This window comes from Pimephales promelas, chromosome 3, assembly GCF_988280905.1.
Source record: "Pimephales promelas chromosome 3, fPimPro1.hap1.1, whole genome shotgun sequence".
Classification (NCBI taxonomy): Eukaryota; Metazoa; Chordata; class Actinopteri; order Cypriniformes; family Leuciscidae; genus Pimephales; species Pimephales promelas.
Genome location: NC_142771.1, coordinates 46,644,880 through 46,652,379, shown reverse-complemented (window position 1 = coordinate 46,652,379; position 7,500 = coordinate 46,644,880). Strand labels below are relative to the sequence as shown.

Here is a 7,500-nt window from a genome sequence, read left to right as displayed (position 1 = left end):
TACCCTAATGTTCTAACCATTCAAATAGCCCAATTTTGGCAGCAGATTTCGCTTACGGCCATACCACCTTGAGAACGCCCGAACTCGTCTGATCTCGGAAGCTAAGCAGGGTCGGGCCTGGTTAGTACTTGGATGGGAGACCGCCTGGGAATACCAGGTGCTGTAAGCTTTATATAGTTTACTACCCTAATGTTCTAACCATTCAAATAGCCCAATTTTGGCAGCAGATTTCGCTTACGGCCATACCACCTTGAGAACGCCCGAACTCGTCTGATCTCGGAAGCTAAGCAGGGTCGGGCCTGGTTAGTACTTGGATGGAAGACCGCCTGGGAATACCAGGTGCTGTAAGCTTTATATAGTTTACTACCCTAATGTTCTAACCATTCAAATAGCCCAATTTTGGCAGCAGATTTCGCTTACGGCCATACCACCTTGAGAACGCCCGAACTCGTCTGATCTCGGAAGCTAAGCAGGGTCGGGCCTGGTTAGTACTTGGATGGGAGACCGCCTGGGAATACCAGGTGCTGTAAGCTTTATTGTTTAAAAAAAAAAAAAAAAAAAAAAAGAGTCAATGAAATGGTTCAAAAATCCTAAATTGTCTTTTTTCCCCTCGAAATGCCTGAAATATTCTCTGAGTTTCTTCAGAAAGCCTGAAAGAGTCTCTTTTTTTTTCTTCTTCAAATAGCCCAATTTTGGCAGCGGATTTCGCTTACGGCCATACCACCTTGAGAACGCCCGAACTCGTCTGATCTCGGAAGCTAAGCAGGGTCGGGCCTGGTTAGTACTTGAATGGGAGACCGCCTGGGAATACCAGGTGCTGTAAGCTTTATATAGTTTACTACCCTAATGTTCTAACCATTCAAATAGCCCAATTTTGGCAGCAGATTTCGCTTACGGCCATACCACCTTGAGAACGCCCGAACTCGTCTGATCTCGGAAGCTAAGCAGGGTCGGGCCTGGTTAGTACTTGGATGGGAGACCGCCTGGGAATACCAGGTGCTGTAAGCTTTATATAGTTTACTACCCTAATGTTCTAACCATTCAAATAGCCCAATTTTGGCAGCAGATTTCGCTTACGGCCATACCACCTTGAGAACGCCCGAACTCGTCTGATCTCGGAAGCTAAGCAGGGTCGGGCCTGGTTAGTACTTGAATGGGAGACCGCCTGGGAATACCAGGTGCTGTAAGCTTTATATAGTTTACTACCCTAATGTTCTAACCATTCAAATAGCCCAATTTTGGCAACAGATTTCGCTTACGGCCATACCACCTTGAGAACGCCCGAACTCGTCTGATCTCGGAAGCTAAGCAGGGTCGGGCCTGGTTAGTACTTGGATGGGAGACCGCCTGGGAATACCAGGTGCTGTAAGCTTTATATAGTTTACTACCCTAATGTTCTAACCATTCAAATAGCCCAATTTTGGCAGCAGATTTCGCTTACGGCCATACCACCTTGAGAACGCCCGAACTCGTCTGATCTCGGAAGCTAAGCAGGGTCGGGCCAGGTTAGTACTTGGATGGGAGACCGCCTGGGAATACCAGGTGCTGTAAGCTTTATTGTATAAAAAAAAAAAAAAAAAAAAGAGTCAATGAAATGGTTCAAAAATCCTAAATTGTCTTTTTTCCCCTCGAAATGCCTGAAATATTCTCTGAGTTTCTTCAGAAAGCCTGAAAGAGTCTCTTTTTTTTTCTTCTTCAAATAGCCCAATTTTGGCAGCGGATTTCGCTTACGGCCATACCACCTTGAGAACGCCCGAACTCGTCTGATCTCGGAAGCTAAGCAGGGTCGGGCCTGGTTAGTACTTGGATGGAAGACCGCCTGGGAATACCAGGTGCTGTAAGCTTTATATAGTTTACTACCCTAATGTTCTAACCATTCAAATAGCCCAATTTTGGCAGCAGATTTCGCTTACGGCCATACCACCTTGAGAACGCCCGAACTCGTCTGATCTCGGAAGCTAAGCAGGGTCGGGCCTGGTTAGTACTTGGATGGGAGACCGCCTGGGAATACCAGGTGCTGTAAGCTTTATATAGTTTACTACCCTAATGTTCTAACCATTCAAATAGCCCAATTTTGGCAGCAGATTTCGCTTACGGCCATACCACCTTGAGAACGCCCGAACTCGTCTGATCTCGGAAGCTAAGCAGGGTCGGGCCTGGTTAGTACTTGGATGGGAGACCGCCTGGGAATACCAGGTGCTGTAAGCTTTATATAGTTTACTACCCTAATGTTCTAACCATTCAAATAGCCCAATTTTGGCAGCAGATTTCGCTTACGGCCATACCACCTTGAGAACGCCCGAACTCGTCTGATCTCGGAAGCTAAGCAGGGTCGGGCCTGGTTAGTACTTGGATGGGAGACCGCCTGGGAATACCAGGTGCTGTAAGCTTTATTGTTTAAAAAAAAAAAAAAAAAAAAAAAGAGTCAATGAAATGGTTCAAAAATCCTAAATTGTCTTTTTTCCCCTCGAAATGCCTGAAATATTCTCTGAGTTTCTTCAGAAAGCCTGAAAGAGTCTCTTTTTTTTTCTTCTTCAAATAGCCCAATTTTGGCAGCGGATTTCGCTTACGGCCATACCACCTTGAGAACGCCCGAACTCGTCTGATCTCGGAAGCTAAGCAGGGTCGGGCCTGGTTAGTACTTGAATGGGAGACCGCCTGGGAATACCAGGTGCTGTAAGCTTTATATAGTTTACTACCCTAATGTTCTAACCATTCAAATAGCCCAATTTTGGCAACAGATTTCGCTTACGGCCATACCACCTTGAGAACGCCCGAACTCGTCTGATCTCGGAAGCTAAGCAGGGTCGGGCCTGGTTAGTACTTGGATGGGAGACCGCCTGGGAATACCAGGTGCTGTAAGCTTTATATAGTTTACTACCCTAATGTTCTAACCATTCAAATAGCCCAATTTTGGCAGCAGATTTCGCTTACGGCCATACCACCTTGAGAACGCCCGAACTCGTCTGATCTCGGAAGCTAAGCAGGGTCGGGCCAGGTTAGTACTTGGATGGGAGACCGCCTGGGAATACCAGGTGCTGTAAGCTTTATTGTATAAAAAAAAAAAAAAAAAAAAAGAGTCAATGAAATGGTTCAAAAATCCTAAATTGTCTTTTTTCCCCTCGAAATGCCTGAAATATTCTCTGAGTTTCTTCAGAAAGCCTGAAAGAGTCTCTTTTTTTTTCTTCTTCAAATAGCCCAATTTTGGCAGCGGATTTCGCTTACGGCCATACCACCTTGAGAACGCCCGAACTCGTCTGATCTCGGAAGCTAAGCAGGGTCGGGCCTGGTTAGTACTTGAATGGGAGACGGCCTGGGAATACCAGGTGCTGTAAGCTTTATATAGTTTACTACCCTAATGTTCTAACCATTCAAATAGCCCAATTTTGGCAGCAGATTTCGCTTACGGCCATACCACCTTGAGAACGCCCGAACTCGTCTGATCTCGGAAGCTAAGCAGGGTCGGGCCTGGTTAGTACTTGGATGGGAGACCGCCTGGGAATACCAGGTGCTGTAAGCTTTATATAGTTTACTACCCTAATGTTCTAACCATTCAAATAGCCCAATTTTGGCAGCAGATTTCGCTTACGGCCATACCACCTTGAGAACGCCCGAACTCGTCTGATCTCGGAAGCTAAGCAGGGTCGGGCCTGGTTAGTACTTGGATGGGAGACCGCCTGGGAATACCAGGTGCTGTAAGCTTTATATAGTTTACTACCCTAATGTTCTAACCATTCAAATAGCCCAATTTTGGCAGCAGATTTCGCTTACGGCCATACCACCTTGAGAACGCCCGAACTCGTCTGATCTCGGAAGCTAAGCAGGGTCGGGCCTGGTTAGTACTTGGATGGAAGACCGCCTGGGAATACCAGGTGCTGTAAGCTTTATATAGTTTACTACCCTAATGTTCTAACCATTCAAATAGCCCAATTTTGGCAGCAGATTTCGCTTACGGCCATACCACCTTGAGAACGCCCGAACTCGTCTGATCTCGGAAGCTAAGCAGGGTCGGGCCTGGTTAGTACTTGGATGGGAGACCGCCTGGGAATACCAGGTGCTGTAAGCTTTATTGTTTAAAAAAAAAAAAAAAAAAAAAAGAGTCAATGAAATGGTTCAAAAATCCTAAATTGTCTTTTTTCCCCTCGAAATGCCTGAAATATTCTCTGAGTTTCTTCAGAAAGCCTGAAAGAGTCTCTTTTTTTTTCTTCTTCAAATAGCCCAATTTTGGCAGCGGATTTCGCTTACGGCCATACCACCTTGAGAACGCCCGAACTCGTCTGATCTCGGAAGCTAAGCAGGGTCGGGCCTGGTTAGTACTTGAATGGGAGACCGCCTGGGAATACCAGGTGCTGTAAGCTTTATATAGTTTACTACCCTAATGTTCTAACCATTCAAATAGCCCAATTTTGGCAGCAGATTTCGCTTACGGCCATACCACCTTGAGAACGCCCGAACTCGTCTGATCTCGGAAGCTAAGCAGGGTCGGGCCTGGTTAGTACTTGGATGGGAGACCGCCTGGGAATACCAGGTGCTGTAAGCTTTATATAGTTTACTACCCTAATGTTCTAACCATTCAAATAGCCCAATTTTGGCAGCAGATTTCGCTTACGGCCATACCACCTTGAGAACGCCCGAACTCGTCTGATCTCGGAAGCTAAGCAGGGTCGGGCCTGGTTAGTACTTGAATGGGAGACCGCCTGGGAATACCAGGTGCTGTAAGCTTTATATAGTTTACTACCCTAATGTTCTAACCATTCAAATAGCCCAATTTTGGCAACAGATTTCGCTTACGGCCATACCACCTTGAGAACGCCCGAACTCGTCTGATCTCGGAAGCTAAGCAGGGTCGGGCCTGGTTAGTACTTGGATGGGAGACCGCCTGGGAATACCAGGTGCTGTAAGCTTTATATAGTTTACTACCCTAATGTTCTAACCATTCAAATAGCCCAATTTTGGCAGCAGATTTCGCTTACGGCCATACCACCTTGAGAACGCCCGAACTCGTCTGATCTCGGAAGCTAAGCAGGGTCGGGCCAGGTTAGTACTTGGATGGGAGACCGCCTGGGAATACCAGGTGCTGTAAGCTTTATTGTATAAAAAAAAAAAAAAAAAAAAAAGAGTCAATGAAATGGTTCAAAAATCCTAAATTGTCTTTTTTCCCCTCGAAATGCCTGAAATATTCTCTGAGTTTCTTCAGAAAGCCTGAAAGAGTCTCTTTTTTTTTCTTCTTCAAATAGCCCAATTTTGGCAGCGGATTTCGCTTACGGCCATACCACCTTGAGAACGCCCGAACTCGTCTGATCTCGGAAGCTAAGCAGGGTCGGGCCTGGTTAGTACTTGGATGGAAGACCGCCTGGGAATACCAGGTGCTGTAAGCTTTATATAGTTTACTACCCTAATGTTCTAACCATTCAAATAGCCCAATTTTGGCAGCAGATTTCGCTTACGGCCATACCACCTTGAGAACGCCCGAACTCGTCTGATCTCGGAAGCTAAGCAGGGTCGGGCCTGGTTAGTACTTGGATGGGAGACCGCCTGGGAATACCAGGTGCTGTAAGCTTTATATAGTTTACTACCCTAATGTTCTAACCATTCAAATAGCCCAATTTTGGCAGCAGATTTCGCTTACGGCCATACCACCTTGAGAACGCCCGAACTCGTCTGATCTCGGAAGCTAAGCAGGGTCGGGCCTGGTTAGTACTTGGATGGGAGACCGCCTGGGAATACCAGGTGCTGTAAGCTTTATATAGTTTACTACCCTAATGTTCTAACCATTCAAATAGCCCAATTTTGGCAGCAGATTTCGCTTACGGCCATACCACCTTGAGAACGCCCGAACTCGTCTGATCTCGGAAGCTAAGCAGGGTCGGGCCTGGTTAGTACTTGGATGGGAGACCGCCTGGGAATACCAGGTGCTGTAAGCTTTATTGTTTAAAAAAAAAAAAAAAAAAAGAGTCAATGAAATGGTTCAAAAATCCTAAATTGTCTTTTTTCCCCTCGAAATGCCTGAAATATTCTCTGAGTTTCTTCAGAAAGCCTGAAAGAGTCTCTTTTTTTTTCTTCTTCAAATAGCCCAATTTTGGCAGCGGATTTCGCTTACGGCCATACCACCTTGAGAACGCCCGAACTCGTCTGATCTCGGAAGCTAAGCAGGGTCGGGCCTGGTTAGTACTTGAATGGGAGACCGCCTGGGAATACCAGGTGCTGTAAGCTTTATATAGTTTACTACCCTAATGTTCTAACCATTCAAATAGCCCAATTTTGGCAACAGATTTCGCTTACGGCCATACCACCTTGAGAACGCCCGAACTCGTCTGATCTCGGAAGCTAAGCAGGGTCGGGCCTGGTTAGTACTTGGATGGGAGACCGCCTGGGAATACCAGGTGCTGTAAGCTTTATATAGTTTACTACCCTAATGTTCTAACCATTCAAATAGCCCAATTTTGGCAGCAGATTTCGCTTACGGCCATACCACCTTGAGAACGCCCGAACTCGTCTGATCTCGGAAGCTAAGCAGGGTCGGGCCAGGTTAGTACTTGGATGGGAGACCGCCTGGGAATACCAGGTGCTGTAAGCTTTATTGTATAAAAAAAAAAAAAAAAAAAAGAGTCAATGAAATGGTTCAAAAATCCTAAATTGTCTTTTTTCCCCTCGAAATGCCTGAAATATTCTCTGAGTTTCTTCAGAAAGCCTGAAAGAGTCTCTTTTTTTTTCTTCTTCAAATAGCCCAATTTTGGCAGCGGATTTCGCTTACGGCCATACCACCTTGAGAACGCCCGAACTCGTCTGATCTCGGAAGCTAAGCAGGGTCGGGCCTGGTTAGTACTTGAATGGGAGACGGCCTGGGAATACCAGGTGCTGTAAGCTTTATATAGTTTACTACCCTAATGTTCTAACCATTCAAATAGCCCAATTTTGGCAGCAGATTTCGCTTACGGCCATACCACCTTGAGAACGCCCGAACTCGTCTGATCTCGGAAGCTAAGCAGGGTCGGGCCTGGTTAGTACTTGGATGGGAGACCGCCTGGGAATACCAGGTGCTGTAAGCTTTATATAGTTTACTAACCTAATGTTCTAACCATTCAAATAGCCCAATTTTGGCAGCAGATTTCGCTTACGGCCATACCACCTTGAGAACGCCCGAACTCGTCTGATCTCGGAAGCTAAGCAGGGTCGGGCCTGGTTAGTACTTGGATGGGAGACCGCCTGGGAATACCAGGTGCTGTAAGCTTTATATAGTTTACTACCCTAATGTTCTAACCATTCAAATAGCCCAATTTTGGCAGCAGATTTCGCTTACGGCCATACCACCTTGAGAACGCCCGAACTCGTCTGATCTCGGAAGCTAAGCAGGGTCGGGCCTGGTTAGTACTTGGATGGGAGACCGCCTGGGAATACCAGGTGCTGTAAGCTTTATATAGTTTACTACCCTAATGTTCTAACCATTCAAATAGCCCAATTTTGGCAGCAGATTTCGCTTACGGCCATACCACCTTGAGA

The 7,500-nt window shown here is 46.2% G+C and overlaps 37 non-coding genes across 37 annotated transcripts in view; all 37 read left to right on the top strand.

Moving 5' to 3' along the window:
* The first annotated feature begins 50 nt into the window (after nucleotides 1–50).
* LOC148991589 (5S ribosomal RNA) lies at nucleotides 51–169 on the top strand. Its single transcript, XR_016157660.1, has one exon. It is a non-coding gene; the product is annotated as a 5S ribosomal RNA (ribosomal RNA).
* A 63-nt stretch (nucleotides 170–232) lies between these two features.
* On the top strand, nucleotides 233–351 carry LOC148991588 (5S ribosomal RNA). Its single transcript, XR_016161793.1, has one exon. It is a non-coding gene; the product is annotated as a 5S ribosomal RNA (ribosomal RNA).
* A 63-nt stretch (nucleotides 352–414) lies between these two features.
* On the top strand, nucleotides 415–533 carry LOC148991587 (5S ribosomal RNA). The gene has a single exon (XR_016157658.1). It is a non-coding gene; the product is annotated as a 5S ribosomal RNA (ribosomal RNA).
* A 174-nt stretch (nucleotides 534–707) lies between these two features.
* On the top strand, nucleotides 708–826 carry LOC148991586 (5S ribosomal RNA). Its single transcript, XR_016160916.1, has one exon. It is a non-coding gene; the product is annotated as a 5S ribosomal RNA (ribosomal RNA).
* A 63-nt stretch (nucleotides 827–889) lies between these two features.
* On the top strand, nucleotides 890–1,008 carry LOC148991585 (5S ribosomal RNA). The gene has a single exon (XR_016157657.1). It is a non-coding gene; the product is annotated as a 5S ribosomal RNA (ribosomal RNA).
* A 63-nt stretch (nucleotides 1,009–1,071) lies between these two features.
* Nucleotides 1,072–1,190, top strand: LOC148991584 (5S ribosomal RNA). The gene has a single exon (XR_016160915.1). It is a non-coding gene; the product is annotated as a 5S ribosomal RNA (ribosomal RNA).
* A 63-nt stretch (nucleotides 1,191–1,253) lies between these two features.
* On the top strand, nucleotides 1,254–1,372 carry LOC148991583 (5S ribosomal RNA). The gene has a single exon (XR_016157656.1). It is a non-coding gene; the product is annotated as a 5S ribosomal RNA (ribosomal RNA).
* Nucleotides 1,373–1,435: 63 nt separating this feature from the next.
* On the top strand, nucleotides 1,436–1,554 carry LOC148991582 (5S ribosomal RNA). The gene has a single exon (XR_016155846.1). It is a non-coding gene; the product is annotated as a 5S ribosomal RNA (ribosomal RNA).
* Nucleotides 1,555–1,725: 171 nt separating this feature from the next.
* On the top strand, nucleotides 1,726–1,844 carry LOC148991581 (5S ribosomal RNA). The gene has a single exon (XR_016161792.1). It is a non-coding gene; the product is annotated as a 5S ribosomal RNA (ribosomal RNA).
* A 63-nt stretch (nucleotides 1,845–1,907) lies between these two features.
* Nucleotides 1,908–2,026, top strand: LOC148991580 (5S ribosomal RNA). Its single transcript, XR_016157655.1, has one exon. It is a non-coding gene; the product is annotated as a 5S ribosomal RNA (ribosomal RNA).
* A 63-nt stretch (nucleotides 2,027–2,089) lies between these two features.
* On the top strand, nucleotides 2,090–2,208 carry LOC148991579 (5S ribosomal RNA). Its single transcript, XR_016157654.1, has one exon. It is a non-coding gene; the product is annotated as a 5S ribosomal RNA (ribosomal RNA).
* A 63-nt stretch (nucleotides 2,209–2,271) lies between these two features.
* On the top strand, nucleotides 2,272–2,390 carry LOC148991578 (5S ribosomal RNA). The gene has a single exon (XR_016157652.1). It is a non-coding gene; the product is annotated as a 5S ribosomal RNA (ribosomal RNA).
* Nucleotides 2,391–2,564: 174 nt separating this feature from the next.
* Nucleotides 2,565–2,683, top strand: LOC148991577 (5S ribosomal RNA). Its single transcript, XR_016160913.1, has one exon. It is a non-coding gene; the product is annotated as a 5S ribosomal RNA (ribosomal RNA).
* Nucleotides 2,684–2,746: 63 nt separating this feature from the next.
* On the top strand, nucleotides 2,747–2,865 carry LOC148991576 (5S ribosomal RNA). The gene has a single exon (XR_016157651.1). It is a non-coding gene; the product is annotated as a 5S ribosomal RNA (ribosomal RNA).
* A 63-nt stretch (nucleotides 2,866–2,928) lies between these two features.
* On the top strand, nucleotides 2,929–3,047 carry LOC148991575 (5S ribosomal RNA). The gene has a single exon (XR_016155835.1). It is a non-coding gene; the product is annotated as a 5S ribosomal RNA (ribosomal RNA).
* Nucleotides 3,048–3,219: 172 nt separating this feature from the next.
* LOC148991574 (5S ribosomal RNA) lies at nucleotides 3,220–3,338 on the top strand. The gene has a single exon (XR_016163835.1). It is a non-coding gene; the product is annotated as a 5S ribosomal RNA (ribosomal RNA).
* A 63-nt stretch (nucleotides 3,339–3,401) lies between these two features.
* LOC148991573 (5S ribosomal RNA) lies at nucleotides 3,402–3,520 on the top strand. The gene has a single exon (XR_016157650.1). It is a non-coding gene; the product is annotated as a 5S ribosomal RNA (ribosomal RNA).
* A 63-nt stretch (nucleotides 3,521–3,583) lies between these two features.
* LOC148991572 (5S ribosomal RNA) lies at nucleotides 3,584–3,702 on the top strand. Its single transcript, XR_016157649.1, has one exon. It is a non-coding gene; the product is annotated as a 5S ribosomal RNA (ribosomal RNA).
* Nucleotides 3,703–3,765: 63 nt separating this feature from the next.
* On the top strand, nucleotides 3,766–3,884 carry LOC148991571 (5S ribosomal RNA). Its single transcript, XR_016161791.1, has one exon. It is a non-coding gene; the product is annotated as a 5S ribosomal RNA (ribosomal RNA).
* Nucleotides 3,885–3,947: 63 nt separating this feature from the next.
* Nucleotides 3,948–4,066, top strand: LOC148991570 (5S ribosomal RNA). Its single transcript, XR_016157648.1, has one exon. It is a non-coding gene; the product is annotated as a 5S ribosomal RNA (ribosomal RNA).
* Nucleotides 4,067–4,239: 173 nt separating this feature from the next.
* Nucleotides 4,240–4,358, top strand: LOC148991569 (5S ribosomal RNA). Its single transcript, XR_016160912.1, has one exon. It is a non-coding gene; the product is annotated as a 5S ribosomal RNA (ribosomal RNA).
* Nucleotides 4,359–4,421: 63 nt separating this feature from the next.
* Nucleotides 4,422–4,540, top strand: LOC148991568 (5S ribosomal RNA). The gene has a single exon (XR_016157646.1). It is a non-coding gene; the product is annotated as a 5S ribosomal RNA (ribosomal RNA).
* A 63-nt stretch (nucleotides 4,541–4,603) lies between these two features.
* Nucleotides 4,604–4,722, top strand: LOC148991567 (5S ribosomal RNA). The gene has a single exon (XR_016160911.1). It is a non-coding gene; the product is annotated as a 5S ribosomal RNA (ribosomal RNA).
* Nucleotides 4,723–4,785: 63 nt separating this feature from the next.
* Nucleotides 4,786–4,904, top strand: LOC148991566 (5S ribosomal RNA). Its single transcript, XR_016157645.1, has one exon. It is a non-coding gene; the product is annotated as a 5S ribosomal RNA (ribosomal RNA).
* A 63-nt stretch (nucleotides 4,905–4,967) lies between these two features.
* On the top strand, nucleotides 4,968–5,086 carry LOC148991565 (5S ribosomal RNA). The gene has a single exon (XR_016155824.1). It is a non-coding gene; the product is annotated as a 5S ribosomal RNA (ribosomal RNA).
* A 173-nt stretch (nucleotides 5,087–5,259) lies between these two features.
* LOC148991564 (5S ribosomal RNA) lies at nucleotides 5,260–5,378 on the top strand. The gene has a single exon (XR_016161790.1). It is a non-coding gene; the product is annotated as a 5S ribosomal RNA (ribosomal RNA).
* Nucleotides 5,379–5,441: 63 nt separating this feature from the next.
* LOC148991563 (5S ribosomal RNA) lies at nucleotides 5,442–5,560 on the top strand. The gene has a single exon (XR_016157644.1). It is a non-coding gene; the product is annotated as a 5S ribosomal RNA (ribosomal RNA).
* A 63-nt stretch (nucleotides 5,561–5,623) lies between these two features.
* On the top strand, nucleotides 5,624–5,742 carry LOC148991562 (5S ribosomal RNA). Its single transcript, XR_016157643.1, has one exon. It is a non-coding gene; the product is annotated as a 5S ribosomal RNA (ribosomal RNA).
* A 63-nt stretch (nucleotides 5,743–5,805) lies between these two features.
* Nucleotides 5,806–5,924, top strand: LOC148991561 (5S ribosomal RNA). Its single transcript, XR_016157642.1, has one exon. It is a non-coding gene; the product is annotated as a 5S ribosomal RNA (ribosomal RNA).
* A 170-nt stretch (nucleotides 5,925–6,094) lies between these two features.
* Nucleotides 6,095–6,213, top strand: LOC148991560 (5S ribosomal RNA). The gene has a single exon (XR_016160910.1). It is a non-coding gene; the product is annotated as a 5S ribosomal RNA (ribosomal RNA).
* A 63-nt stretch (nucleotides 6,214–6,276) lies between these two features.
* On the top strand, nucleotides 6,277–6,395 carry LOC148991559 (5S ribosomal RNA). The gene has a single exon (XR_016157641.1). It is a non-coding gene; the product is annotated as a 5S ribosomal RNA (ribosomal RNA).
* Nucleotides 6,396–6,458: 63 nt separating this feature from the next.
* Nucleotides 6,459–6,577, top strand: LOC148991558 (5S ribosomal RNA). The gene has a single exon (XR_016155813.1). It is a non-coding gene; the product is annotated as a 5S ribosomal RNA (ribosomal RNA).
* Nucleotides 6,578–6,748: 171 nt separating this feature from the next.
* LOC148991557 (5S ribosomal RNA) lies at nucleotides 6,749–6,867 on the top strand. The gene has a single exon (XR_016163834.1). It is a non-coding gene; the product is annotated as a 5S ribosomal RNA (ribosomal RNA).
* Nucleotides 6,868–6,930: 63 nt separating this feature from the next.
* Nucleotides 6,931–7,049, top strand: LOC148991556 (5S ribosomal RNA). Its single transcript, XR_016157640.1, has one exon. It is a non-coding gene; the product is annotated as a 5S ribosomal RNA (ribosomal RNA).
* A 63-nt stretch (nucleotides 7,050–7,112) lies between these two features.
* On the top strand, nucleotides 7,113–7,231 carry LOC148991555 (5S ribosomal RNA). Its single transcript, XR_016157639.1, has one exon. It is a non-coding gene; the product is annotated as a 5S ribosomal RNA (ribosomal RNA).
* Nucleotides 7,232–7,294: 63 nt separating this feature from the next.
* On the top strand, nucleotides 7,295–7,413 carry LOC148991554 (5S ribosomal RNA). Its single transcript, XR_016157638.1, has one exon. It is a non-coding gene; the product is annotated as a 5S ribosomal RNA (ribosomal RNA).
* A 63-nt stretch (nucleotides 7,414–7,476) lies between these two features.
* Nucleotides 7,477–7,500, top strand: part of LOC148991553 (5S ribosomal RNA) — a 119-nt gene continuing 95 nt past the window's right edge. The window contains exon 1 of the ribosomal RNA XR_016161789.1: nucleotides 7,477–7,500. This exon is cut by the window's right edge and continues 95 nt beyond it. This is a non-coding gene — a ribosomal RNA (5S ribosomal RNA).